Genomic DNA, 14886 nt, shown 5'->3' with positions numbered 1-14886 from the left:
AGTTATATTTCACTTATTATTTAAAATGCTCATTGTCTACAAACTCATTCTTCATTTACATCTAATATCTTCCAGGCCAGTGGCTCTCAGTTGGTGATGTATATCAGGCACATACATACATTTTTATTAAAAATATAGATGTCTGGACTCTACTTCAGACTTACTAAATCTCTTTATTTGATAATCTTAGGATATTCTTAGCATATACTTTGCATATTGTTGATACGTTATGCGTATTACGTCTCCGAATTATTAGTTATATGTCAAAATTATTTCCTCTGTAAAAGTATGTTCATCTAATTGTATAAAGCTGATGTAACATTCACTGACTTCTTTGAAAGTTGGCTTATATCATGGTCCTTACAGACATTTTACTGACGTGTTCTGAAATGGTTTTCCTATCTTAATTTTCATGCCATGTATACAATGGAATTTGCTTGTCGGTCGGTTGCATCATTTTTGTTAGGCACTCTCATCAGACCTTTCGCATTTGAAAGTTTTCAGTAATAAATTATTCACAACTATTTGAACCTCTGTCATTTACAGATAGTTTTTGTCTTACTCTGATGCTTTTGTGCTGTAGGTATGACAATTTGAAAAGTCAACAACCATGGCAGAAAACGGTGAGTTTGGTCTTCTCTCCTCCTTCACATCAGAACAGGAGCAGTCTTGTCCAGCTTCTGCTCTACCTTCCCTCATTGTCCTATGGGTCTATGCACACTACCTTTTCTTTTCCCACCCCAAAGTTTTCCAGGTTAGTTGGCCTTCTTTTTCCTTCTCACCATTGTTTGGGGGACGCTCTTCTTTGCCAGTTTCTTTTAATTTCCTGCTTCCAATCAGTAGTTCTTTATTATTTTGTCTACCCTTTCTCTTTGATCAGGGATCTCTCTCCTTCTTTTTCTAGGTCTTTCCAATTGCCAGCCCTGTTGCGATATAATCTTTGACACCCTCCCACCCCCCTTTTGTTATTCTATCTAGTCAAGGCTCTCCCATCCGATTTCCCTCCCAACTGTGTCCACATTTCTTTCAGTGCAAACTCCTTATTGCACCATAAGCAATTCTTGTTTGTCTGGGATGCATTCCTAACTCCACTTTACCTGCTTGCTAGAGCAGAAAACGTACTCACACAACATTACGGAACTGTTTCAGAGTTGTAGACACGGGATTCCCAAATCAAAAATAAATCCGCTGCTTCTCTCAGTGCTTTACGTGCTCTTCTGAATTAAAAGAAAGCATCAAGTGTCCAACCAGAATTTCAACACCTCAGTTAACAGCTGGTGTATAAAGACACTCACAGATCCTCCTGTTAGCTGAGTTAGGCTGCCCTTTATTGAACTTTATTTGAAACGTGCAACTTGGCATTAAACTCAGAGCTGCGAGATTTCTGGGAGAGAGAAAAAATAGTCCGGATAGGGTTTCATCAGCTACAGAAGAAATAAAACCTATCTGTGATCTTAATTCTTTAGCAGCCGGAAGTGATGGCAGGAACCATTTTCAGAACTGCCTGCAAAACATCACTACAAATCATCCCTGAGACTGAGGTGGCTTATTTCAGTGTGTGTGTTTCGGCCTTGCCCACCATTTGGAGGTATAAGTCTTACTCTTTTTTTTTTTTTTTTTTTTTAAGTTTTTTTTTCCAGGACCCATCAGCTCCAAGTCAAGTAGTTGTTTCAATCTAGCTGTGGAGGGTGCAGCTCACAGTGGCCCATGTGGGGATCCAACCGGCAACCTTGTTGTTAAGAGCACCGCACTGTAACCAACTGAGCTAATCGGCCACCCCTGTAAGTCTCACTCTTAAGTGACATTTTCTCTGCTCTGTCCAACAATTGCCGAATAGAATACCTACTTAATTTTGGTATCAGGACCAAAAGTTTTGATGCGTCAAACGAGGAAAAACTGATGTAATGACTCTTGCCAAGTCAACCCTTGACTAAGGAGCGCTCAGTTTACAATTATACTGTCCACGTAATTTATCAGTTGCACACTGATTTCCACTCCTTTCCCCCCCAAGCCCTACTGTTCCTACAAGCTTTTTCAACTTATTATACTGAAAAACCTTTCTATATGTTGGGCATTGTTCTAAACTAGTGTGTCCCCAAACTTTGCTGCACATTAGATTTAGCTTTAAAAAATCCTAAACAGAGTGTTTGCGGAGGGAGCTAGGTATCACTATTGTTTCAAGATTCTCAGGTTATTCCAAAATGCAGCAAAGCTTAAAAACCATTGTTCTAAGTTATTTGACTATATCAATTCACTATGTTGGCTGTTATCACTCAAGAGTTATCAGACCATCCCAGATCACATGGGTCGGTCGATCCGGTTCTTAGTACTCATCTTGTGTGGTACAGATGATAACTCATTATTCTTAATATACCTTTTCACTTGTCGTCCAGGAAATGGCACTTGCAATGCCATGTTCTTAGTCCCTGTTTATACCTTCTCTTCTTCTTCCTGTCCTCCCAGCATGGATGTGCTCCCAGAGTCAGTCCTTCATCGACTCTTACTTATGTTACACTTACCCCCTTGAGGCTTTCATCCAACCTCATGGCTGAAAGTATCACTATATGCTGAGAATTCCCATATTCCCACATTTGATAGTTCTAACTAAAATTTCTCGTAAGTTCAACTCCTTATTCAATATCTCCACTTGGATGTCTAATAGTCATGATAAAAATGACATATCCCAAACAGAATGTATGGTTCTAGTCTAACCTCCCCTCTAAATTTACTCCTTCTACAGAAATTTCCATTTCCGTTGATGGCAATTCCAGTCTTTTTGTTGCTCAGATGAAAAAGAAATCATTCCTGACTGCTCTTTCTCTGGGCATATTGAATCTGTCAGAAAATCCTCTTGGTTCTATGCTTCCAAGTATGTCCAGTATCCAACCACTTCTGATGACTTTTACTGATGTCACCCTGGTATGAATTGCCATCGTCTCTCACCTAGATCACTGCAAGCACCTTCTCACTGTTCTCCCTGCATTTATCAGGACTCCCTGTGGTCTCTTCTCAATACCACCCCTGGAGTGGTTCTTCAGGACACAAATTCAACTACTCATTCTTCTGCATGGCTTTCCATTTAACTTATGGTCACACCTGAGATTTTATGATGGCCTACAAGGCCCAAGGGCCAGTCACCTCTCTGACCTCATCTGCAACTACTCCCCCACCTTGCTCACTGTGCATCAGTATGGTTAGGTTGAACAATGGCTCCCCAAAATGTCCATGTCCGAATCCCTGGAACCTGTGAATGTTACAAGAAATAACAAAAGAGACTTTATAGATAGGAATAAGTTAAAGATCCTGAGGTGAGATCATCCTGGATTACCTGGGTAGGCCTGATGTGATCACCAGGTTCCATGCAAGAGGGAGGCAGGAGAGTCAGATTGGAGACGTGACAATGGAAGCAAGAGGTTGTTATAGGACTTGGGAAAGTCACTAATTTGGCAAACCTCAGTCTTATCATCTATAACATAGCAAATATAATACCCACCTCACCGGCTCATTCTGATGGTAAAGCAGGCAAAGCCTTGTATATTTGCTTTGCCTTTTGAACTAATATGTACAAATTTTCTATTTACATTTCATAAATGTCATCTTATTTATTTTGGACCCAATTTTCCACCAGTCTGGGGAAAAAGGCAAAAGTCTATTAAAGTGTTTGTTCTGTAACTTAATGAATTAATCATGCAGTTGAGATTTATGTGTCTCCATGGTTCATTTGAATCATTGACAACATTACTAGAAAGAAGTAGACCAGATGACAAAACCCCTTACCCATCTTCCTAAGTGTATTCTAATCCATATTTAACATTATTCAGCCATCCATGAATTCACGTACATTGATCATGAAAATATGCCCTTGGTTCATGGAATTTTTGAGAAGCTTTTAAACTGCATTTGTACAATCCTGGCATAGTATCTGTGACAACTCCTTAACTGCTGGTGAGTTGGGCAAATCTTTCCCCTAGTGAGCCCATTTGTATTCTAAGGAACATCTTGACTACCTCTTTGTTTCTTAAGTATTGGGAAGCCATCAATCATTTCCGGATTTTGCTAGATGAAGATATGAAATTTATTCTTTGGAAGTTTCTTGTGTTTACCTTTCGAAAGAGAGAGACTTTTATTTTTTTCCTCAAGTCTTAAGATTCTTCTCTGTAATTCTATGTTTTTTCACTAGTAATCTCTTTGGGCCTTTGACTGTACCTGCACACTCCTTTTGTATTCTCAAGTATAGTATACCTTGGTCTGAAAGTATGATCGTGTTTATTGAGACCAAGTATTTTGTGATTCTTCTCCACTCTTCTTTAGTTCCCTCTTAGCAATACTTGTCCTAGCTTCACAGTTGAAGACCATTCTTCTCAATTGACAAGGTAGAAGCTGTTAACATTGCCAGGTAATTTTGTCGTCTCAACCAGTTTCAATACAGAATGGGAAGTATTAGTTTCCGATACGATTACAGATTTAATTTTACATAGACAAATTTATTTTTTAGTTCTACAAATTATATTCTCATTCATTAGAGTTCACACTTTTCTGAGGGCAGGCAACACCTCCCTCCCTTGGCTTTATCTTTCTTTTTATAAAAAAGAAAAGAAAGCTTTATTTCATTTAACATTTGGCTTCTTTGTATGATAAAGGCTTATTTAGAATTATTAATATGTAGTACTGGAATTTAATTCTCATATTTTAAGATATTCAGCTTCTTAATATGTGAAAATATAGAATGTGTACCTGGCATAATTCCTCAAGGGAAAAACTCACTGAAATGTATTGATGTCCCCTTTTTTCAGCTCCAGAAATAACTGTCGTCTGCTCCTTTATCAGCCCTTTCCCTGCAGTTGTCTCTGAGACCATCTCTATTGAACAAATTTAATTAACTAGATTGCTTGGTTTTTACTAAACAAGGAAACTATGAAAATAAAGACAAAAAGAGAATAAAAATAACTTGTTAATTAATTTACTCCAAAATTAATGTTGGGGCAGTCATATTTGGTATGTTTTATTTTGTTTTACCAGTAAACTGAGGGCAATTTCTCAATAACCTGTAACTTCCCTTTTTTTTTTCCTTCATAAAGAGCTATTCCACTATAAAAAGACTAATAGCTCTTCTTAAAGAGCTATTCCACTATAAAAAGACTAATCACTCTATGGAAGGAAAACATCTAGAAAACGAACTCTTAAAAAATAGTGACTTGTATGTTGGGATCTCTACTTCTGGATGTCTTATCCTCATGACCGGGAAAGATAAAATGGCGTCACTTCAGTAGTAATGGTGGTCGTCATGAACAGAGTGCCTTACCATGTGTTAGAACTGTGCGAAGGACAGGGATGTCCTTACATGCACTCCTCATGGCAGCTCTGTGAAGCAAGTGCTATTGTTATCCTCATTTTATAGAGGCAGAGGCTCAGAGAGGTCAACACAGTTCCCCAGTGCAGGCAGTTTTTAACTGGAAGAGTCTACATTTTAAAGCAAGAGTGCTTGAGTTAGAAGCCTGCTCTAACCCACTATGCAATCCATTTTTCTGACTTTAGCCACTCTCAGAGACATCCCTGGAAGTTCAGTTCCCCGCAAGGGACTCCTGCATTTGTTCTGGGAGTCTCTAAGATGTGCCTCAGGGGAACTCATGAATAAAACTCTAGAGTTAACCCGGGAATCTTCCATTTCCCCACTCCTGCTCAATCTTCTCTCAGTGATAATTACACCATTGCTGAGGGCTGAGGTCCACACCATCCTCAAAAATCTCCTGATCTTCTGAAGGGTCCTCTCCATGGCTCCCTTTCCTGGAGAGGGATAGGCACTTCTTAAGGCTGTCTCCTAATGCTCCCAGAGGTACCAGGATATCTACCCTGTCTGATTGGCCACTCTCCCTAGCTGGGTGGGTGAGAGTTGTGGGCCCCATTGCTATCTATGTACAAAAAGGAAATGGGCCTGGTCATGGAGCAGCAGGTGTGCTGGAGAAACAAGAGTCCCTCAGGTGCAAGGACCTCCCAGTCTCTTCCTGTGCCCCTCTGTGCCTCCTAGCAAATGCCTCTACTAGGAATGTCCTTTCTCCTTCCATCTCGCCTTTACCTGGCAAGGTCTTCTCCATTATTTAAGACCCAACTCAGGAGCCACAATGCTCAGATTCCTTCCTGACTATTCCCCACAACTTACTGGTTGCCCTCCATTGTGCTTCCATAATGGCCTTTACTTATCTCTAATACTGCCCTTACATGTTGTATTATGAGTATCACAATACTAGACAATCAAATGCATGATGCTGTTTGAGGGCAGGAATTGTTATCCATCTTTGTTTCCCAGCACAGTACCTTGCATGCAGTGCCAGGTGAATAAATGTTAAATAAGAATTCACTCCCATATTTCTAGCTAGAAGAACTAGGAGGATGGATGGCTCAATAAGGCCTCCTTATTAAGTTTCTCTTGACCCTTCCCTACTTCGTACCTTTTCATCTCTTACCTGGACCTCTGAAGCAGCCTTCCAACTCTTTTTATTGTGGTAAAATAGATATAATATTAAATTTACCATTTCAATCCTTTTTAAGTCCTTCAACTCTGTGTCCCCAACTTCAGTCAGTCCTCCTCAATTCTACCCTTCACTTGGTTGCCCCATGAAGTAAGTCTACGTCATCCTGTTATTTAAAATTCTTCACTGATACCCCTTTGCCTACAGAATGTAATTAAATCAATAATTTAAAAAATGTCATACAAAATTCATGTTTGCCACTCCTCAGAACTTGATAAGAGTGTCATAGTTGGCTTTCAGTGGGTCTATGTGGGATTGCTGTGAATATTTATAACTGCCTACAGGTCGTCTCCATGGGGATGTCCAGCCACTACATCATGGCCAGTTCATCCCAAATAACCACAGCATCTCTCAACAAGTTGACATCCCATCCTAACTTCCTCAGTTTTCTCTTTTTCTTGGTTAGAGAATTGAGTCATTTTTGGTTCTCCCACCCCATTATCTTACAATACCTGGATTTTCCCCATCAAGTATTTCTTCTCCCTTTGAAATGTCTCTTAGACTTTATCTTTCATTTCTGCCACTTTCTGGCTCTGTGACTTTGAGTTACTTAACCTCTTTGTATCTCGGCTTCCTCATGGGTAAAATGGGATTTAAAAAAGTTTTTGTTTTTTTTAATCCCCTAAACTGAGGTTGTTGTGAAAATAAGTTAATTCATTTAAAACACTGAAAACCATGCCTGCCATATAATGAGTGCTGAATAGTAAATGATAGACATGATTGTTACTGTTATTTCCAATATCATTACATCAGTATGGGATCATTATGATGTTGGCCTAGCTGACCACCTTACTCATAACCTATCCATCTTGAATAAAACTTTCCAACCATCCTTCTAAAACCACTTGAATCATACTTTTATGCCAAAGAACGTGTATAGGCTTCATGCTACTTAATTAATCAAGCATAAATTTTTTGCCTCATTTTTCCCCACAACTCTTTTTCCCCTCCCTCGTCATTCATTAATCATTCATTCATTCATTAATGCATTCATTCATGCATGCATGCACGCAATAAGCATGTGCCAGGCACTGTGCTAAACATTAGGGATAGGAAGATGAATAAGGATTAGACATTGTTTCTGCCCTGAAGGAAATCACAGTCCTGCACAAATCAGCTATAGAACGGCTCTGATAAAGGGACAGAAAACCCCCAAGGGAGACTGTAGGGAGATATATAGCCCACCTTGAATTAAATCTGAAGGTGTACAGAGGTATCTGAAGGTGTACAAAGATGTTAGCCAAACAACGACAAGAGGTAGATGGGGGTGGGGTATGTGGGCGTGTTGGGTGGTTCAGAGAAGGGCATGTCAGGTAGGAGGCACTTGTACAAAGGCACGGGGTTGTGTGGGAAGATATGATATGTTCATAGAATAGCAAGTGTTATGAATGTTTGTGTTCCCCCAAATTCATATGTTGAAGCTCTAATCCCTAATTTGGAAATGAGGCTTTGAGGAGGTAATTAGGGTTAAATGAAGTCATGAGGATGGGGCCCTGAACTGACAGAATTAGTGTTCTTGTAAGAGACGTAAGAGAGCTTGCTTGCTGGCTTTCTCTTTCTTTCTACCCACACACACAGACGAAAGTCCACGTGAGGACATAGTGAGAAGGTGGTGGCCATCTGCAACCCAAGGAGGGAGGCTTACCAGACACCAATCCTGTTGGCACCTTGATCTTGCACTTCCAATTTCCAGAACTGTGAGAAATTAAATTTCTGTTTCTCATACACTCAGTTTATGGACTTGTGTTATGGAAGGCTGATCTGACTAATACAGCAAGTGATTCAATGGCTGGGGAGAATGATGGATGCTGAGAAAGGGCCAGAGATGAGGCTAAAGAGTAACTGACAACTACACTATGAAAAGTCTTGTGTCCCATTGCTGACGTTGGACTACCTGGAGGCAACAGGTGAGTCATTGAATGGTTTTAAGTAGAAGAATTCATTACATGGTCAATTTGATATTGGTGCGCAGGGGTCATTCTGTAATGTATGGATTTGAGGCAGGCAAAAGTAGAGGCAGGAAGAGCCATTGGGTGACTGCAGCAGGATTAGAGATTTGCCGTGATGAGGTCAGGAGTTATGGTAGAGACCATGGGGGAGGCAGAGAAGTGAATGGAGTTGAGATTTGACCTGATGAGAGCTGTAGCTCTGAGTGAATTAGTGGGAGATATGGAAGACTTTCAAGACACCAGGAGCAGCTTCAATCAGTCTCACTTTAGGGGGAAGCCTACCCCGCTCCAATATGCTTGTCTGTGATTCTCACCTATCAAAACCTCCCCAAGCTTGAAGTCTCCCCACCTCTACAAAGTGTCCCAAAGCTGATATGAAGAAACTCCCTACTGCATTCTGCCTTCTCCCAGTTCCACAGTCCAAACTCCGTCATTTAGGTCTTAATACTATATTGTCCATGTGGTGATTAGATAAGTCCTGCTAGTTATAATTTAAGCTCCTTAAGAATAAGAGCCATGTCTTAACCTTCTTCTTGTAATTATCCTGGCCGACACATCATTGCACATGCCAGGGTAGCAGTTCTCAACCCCACTTTCTCTATGACGCTCATGAAAGGTGCTGTGCACATATCCCTCATGCAAAATCTAAGTGATACCATTAACTTCACCCATTTCCATTCCACTCAGGAAAGCCAATCGGAATGACCACATGTTCCATAGGGATGACTTTCAACGTGACCTAATTTACAAGGAAGAAAGTAAATCATCTGCTACTCAGCTGGTCAGTAATGGTACTATCAATGGTGACAAATTACTTTATAACTGGTGTGTGGTGATGGCACTATTGAAAACTGTACCAAGACAGTAAGTTCCTTCAGGGCAAGGGTCATGACTCACCCGTCCTTGCACAGCCAACACCAACGCCAGCAACACACATGCCATAGAGGTAGACACTTGTGGAACCCATGGGTCGGAGCCTCGTGATGACTGAGGCTGGAATACTAATTGAGGAAAACAGGTATCTCTGCTCTACAGCATAAAAGCTGCACTGGTGTATTCAAAATCTCAGTAAAAAAATGTTTCCTGATTTTCACAACTTTTTAAGAAAATGTGTCATTTCTGAGAATCTGACATTGTAGTTAGCAGAATTTATCCCCTGTGAGTTCATTTCAAATAGGAGAGAATTTTTCTCATTGTAAGGCAATATTGAGTGCTGTATTGAGGTTGTCATATGTCTTTGAGGGAAACAACAGGTTTTCTCTATGTTTTAGAGAGAGAAAGAGAAAGAAAAAACAATTTTCTCTTGAGCCTTCCCCCCAAAGAAAAAAAGTCTGAAATGGTGAGTGAAATAAAAAAGAGCCAGAGGTCCTCTCTTATTTTAGCAGGGTTTAGATTTCAGTGATGCATTTCTATATAGTTGGTGTGTGTTTCTACACAGTTTTAGAGGAAAAAGAGCTCCCAGGTCATTTTGCCTGTCCTCTTACATATGAGTGCAGCGTGTGACCCATCCATGAAGCAGGAGATTGAGTCAGGAGGCAATTTGAAAGGATGACTAAGAGAAAAAACCCTAACACGAGCTGAGCCCCGTGGAGCGAGGAAAGACAGATTGTTCCAGAAGCCTTGATTAGGTAATCTGTAAAACAAAGAATATGAATTGTTGGCTCCCTGGAATGTCGGTCATACCAACCGAACCCTTATAGGAAATGTTCCATATATTTATCAAGCTCCTGCTTAAACAGCCTTCAGGATGGGGCGCTAAGTGCCTGAGAAGTCAATAGCAAGTAGTTAAAATCCTGGAGCTTAATCTCCCACAATCGTTTTGGTTTTTTTGGGGGGTGGGGGGTGGGAGGGCTAACATATCCCAGGAAGAACAGGGATATTTTAAGATGCTATTATTTTAAGAAGGAGTTCTATTTTAATAATTAAAATAGGAAGAACTGCAGGATATACCAAAAGTGTATCCGAGCCTGATGGTTCTGAAGTTGAGAAAGGTTGGGAGAGGATGGGATCCACGCAACAGTAATGCACAAATGTTGAATTTAGTTGTAATAAAGGGTCCGCAAAGTCCCTAGGTGTTTGTATTTTTCAACGCTCAGGTTGCTCATAAACATCATTTGCACATACATTCAGTTATTTCATTCACAATAGTCTCCAGCGCTATCGCTGTTATTTACATATTTTAAACATGATGAAGTTGAACCCCAGAGGGTTGGGTGATTTTCCCGAGTGGCTTGGGAAATGAGATTGAATTGCTAAACAGCCTCTCTGGACTCCAGATACTTTGGATAGCAGGGAGTGGGTCTCTGTGTAGTGTTTGACACATAGTAAGTGCTTAGTAAATATTAGGCAAGTTACAATTAAGGGGGTTCCATCCAGGCTGTTTCACTGCACTGTATTGCTTCCTACTCATTCTCTACTGTATATCGTTACTTAGGATTGACTGTGAAGAACTTCTAAGGACTTGGAGATGGAGGAAACGATGGATTCTGTCAGCCATGTGTTGGAAATGGTTTGTGATTGCGTGGCAGGAGGGTAGAAGAGTTGGAAATTTGCCAAACTCTAAACAAGGCAACGTAGAAATAATAGGAAGGCCAGGCAGAAATAGGAGTTTAGTTTAGTAAGGGAAACCTAATCAGTGTCAATATACCTGATCTGGAGAAAAACTATGAATGAGTGAAGATGCATGTTTCCTTATAACTGGTTTCATTTGCAAGCCTATGTATTATTTTTGGCATCTAAGAATGTTACTCTAAGAATGAATTTATGGGTTTGGTCAGACTGCCAAAGGGGATGGTGGCTAACAAAGTTCCAGGCTTTATAACATAAAAAAGGTACATGAAAGACCAGAACAAGGTGATGGTACCCATCCAAATCCTGCTGAGAAGAGAGGGTATCCCATCGGGCCAGTGTGAAGGAACATATACCTGGCAGAACGTGACCCTGGTAGAGCTAGATGAAACAAGATAGCAGATTCTGATGCCACAAAGCATAAAAGTGTACAGTTTACCCCCCTTCCTTTTATCTGTTCAAACTAAGAACCCCTGGAATATGACTTTCCTTGGGAGACCTGTTCAAGCAGATGGGAATGTCCCACCACCTGGTGGTTACATTGTTAATGTAAATCAATAAGTTGGCATTCTAGCTGCTACGCCCCCACCTAGGTGAGCCTGCAGACTTGAGGACAGAACCTTGTGCTCTTGGGGAACTCAGCACTCACCACCATGAGATGAGTGGCTGGTCAACCAGCCAGCCTTCTGAGAAAGGAAAATTGCTTCCATTGCAAACCACAACGCTGTTTCTACCAAGAAATTGGTAGAAGTTATCCTGTTAACAATGATAATCAAAAGAAGGTACTCTTTGTTCTTTCACTGATTCACAGGTGAGGAATCATACAACCATAGACGTAAGGCAATGTTGTTTCATGGCCGCATTACCTACATCCCAGCCCAGATGTCCTGACAACCCAGATCAAAATCACACTGCCTAACATGTATATGCCAGGTGGGGCGTAGGCACAAAGAGCTCTAAGAGGTATTTCTTGCCCTCAAGGATCCCACGTGTGGTTGAGTTGATGTAAATATTGTAGTGTCATGCTTAACAGAAATCAAAATCTGCAACAGTTCATGTTTCTTCCAAATTGTTTGCAACAATTTTCCCAAATTGTGACTAATTGTGTTCCAGCACAATTTCTGGAGCATAGGAAGTACTCATTTGGTTTGGCAGAGCCAAAATGCAGTGCGGCTTTGCTGTTAGAAGCGAAGTCTCTCCAAGCCCTTATTCTCATCCACTGCTGTCCTGCGTGTGACAAAAGAACATTCTCGATGGACATGACCTTCAGGTGTACAAATGTGGTTTCAACACAAAATCTTCTATGTTCAGTTTTGTTTTGTTTTGTTTTTCTAGTGGCAAGGCACGGAGCCATGCCTATGTTGCCTCAGGGATAGGAATTTTTATAAAGATACGTAGAGACATGTTACTTGCAATTTCATAGGGAAGCACTACGGAAGTGGAATGTCATTCATGGCTGTTCAGGCTGCTCTGGTAATTGTTCCAGAATCAGGCATCCATGCCTCCCTGCTCTCTTTTCTAATTACACCACCCTCCCGGAGCCTCCGTTTCTACTGCTGTGCTTTATGCCCAGCTGTAGCTCCTCTGCCACCTCTTCCTACCTTCTCGCTGCTCCTCTGCATTTTCGACATGGATTGTGCCTACTTCTGGATGCTTCTGCTTCCATCAAGACTTCTCTAAAGAGAATACGTAATGGCCTTGGGTTGACACTCTTCAGTGCAAAGTGCCTCTGCGGGTTTCTCAGGCTAAAGCACCTCGTAGTTGTTTATTTGGACCCCTGTCCCTGGTTCCATTTGCTTGTGACCAAGAGGAGGGGGTCACATAATACAAGGTATGAAACTCGTGGGTAAGAAAGTATGGCTGGCTTCTTGGAGGCTGATGGGAGTGGGCGAGGAAGGTATTTATAATTCAGAGGCTGTTCATTAGAGTCACCAAAGCATCAGACCAAAGCTTGACATGTCTGATTCCATTCCAGAAGGGGACGTGCAGCTGAGTACACACACAATGAGGCATCATTACTGAGAAGTGATGTCCTTAATTATAGACTTCATGCTGGTGACTTACCAAACCGTGTGCTCCCAAGCCAGAATGAAGGCTGCCAGTTTCCACTTTTATTTAGATGTGGCTTACACTGAATTCTTCCCCGAGGACCTGCTGCCCAGTGTGTAGGTGATGATGGCCCCCTAAAAACCTTTGGAACATATACAACATTTCATTTGGTTCTGTAATTACCCATTGTGGGCCTGACAGAGGAACTGAAAAGTTGGGGGGGTGGCGGAATTGCTCAGCTGTAAAGTCCATGTGTGATGATTTGCTTGTTCCAGCAAAAGTGATAATAATAAAAATAATATTTCAGTCTTGACATTTTTCCATTTATCAGAAGCTTTTCCTGTTGAAAACGTTTCTATCACCATCCAGGATCTCTCTTCAGGGCTCAGGTCCTACAGGCATTCTTTGCTGACCTGAGTATGGATCAGGTTCCTCCCAGCCTTTGATTTCAAGGCTCACCTTTAGCGACTCCACTGTCCCAAATCTCCCTACCTCGGGTTAAGTAAGTAAGAAATAGGCACCTTCTGTTCCTCCGGTAGATGAAGTTAAAACTGACGCTCTATCGAAGGCCACTTTGGTTGTTTCCACGTCTTGGCCACCATAAGTAAAGCTGCAATGAACATCAGAGCACATACATCTTTATGGATCAATGTTTTCAGATTTTTTGGATACGCAGGAGAGGGATTGCTGGGTCACATGGTAATTCTATTCTTAATTTTTTCAGGAACCTCCACACTGCCTTTCATAGCGGCTGCACCAATCTGCATTCCCACTAACAGTGTATGAGGGTTCCTTTTTCTCCACAGCCTCTCCAACACTTGTTATTTGAAAGATGATTGGATAAAGAAGACGTGGTGCATATACACAATGGAATACTATTCTACCATAAGAAAAGAAGAAATAGTGCCATTTGCGATAACATGGATGGATCTTGAGATTATTATGCTAAGTGAAATAAGTCAGACAGAAAAAGTCAAGAACCATATGATTTCACTGATATGTGGGATATAAAACTGAAAACAACAGAAGAACAAGACAAACAAATGAAGAAACAAACACTCATAGACACAGATAACAGTTTAGTGGTTATCCAAGGGTAAGGGGGGAAGGGGGTGGTAGATGACGGTAAAGGGGATCAAATATATGGTGATGGAAGGAGAACTGACTCTGGGTGCTGAACACACAATGTGATATATAGATGATGAATTACAAAATTGTACACCTGAAATCTATGTTTACCATAGGTTTACCAACAATTGTCACCCCAATAAACTTTAACTTAAAAAAACAACACAACACTCCCCACACCCCCAAAACAGATGTTTAAGGCCCAGGTGAGGCTTTTTGTACATTGTTGATGACAGGATGGAACTGTCCATATTCAGGTTGCTTGAGTCATATCCTGTCTGTGTCAAACCAAGTCGGAGAGCTGATAAACCACACAAGGCTGCTACAAGACACCTTAGCTCCTGAATGTGGCTGAAACTGCTGGCACACATAGTTTTTCAAAGGCGATCCCCAAAAATGATTATCTTTTTTCCAGGTTGTGGCCAACTCTTACAGCTCAGGGCAGGATATTATATGCCGTGACTGACGGGAGAAGGGGTGAAGTTGCTTAGATTTCAGTTTTTGAAGTCTCCTAGCCTTACCAAAATACATGTTATTGGCGAGTCTGATGATTATTCTGTCTCCCAAGGTCTTGGCCGTCTTGGTTCCAGGAAAGGCGCCTTCCCCTTACTCCTCAGGCCTATGGATGACAATGGTTTCCAGCTGGTGCTGGTACTTGACTCTGC

This window comes from Rhinolophus sinicus, chromosome 7 (assembly GCF_057876585.1).
Source record: "Rhinolophus sinicus isolate RSI-liver-muscle chromosome 7, RSI-T2T, whole genome shotgun sequence".
In the NCBI taxonomy this organism is placed as follows: domain Eukaryota; kingdom Metazoa; phylum Chordata; class Mammalia; order Chiroptera; family Rhinolophidae; genus Rhinolophus; species Rhinolophus sinicus.
The sequence above is the reverse complement of the archived record's forward strand: the minus strand, read 5'-3'. Positions refer to the sequence as shown.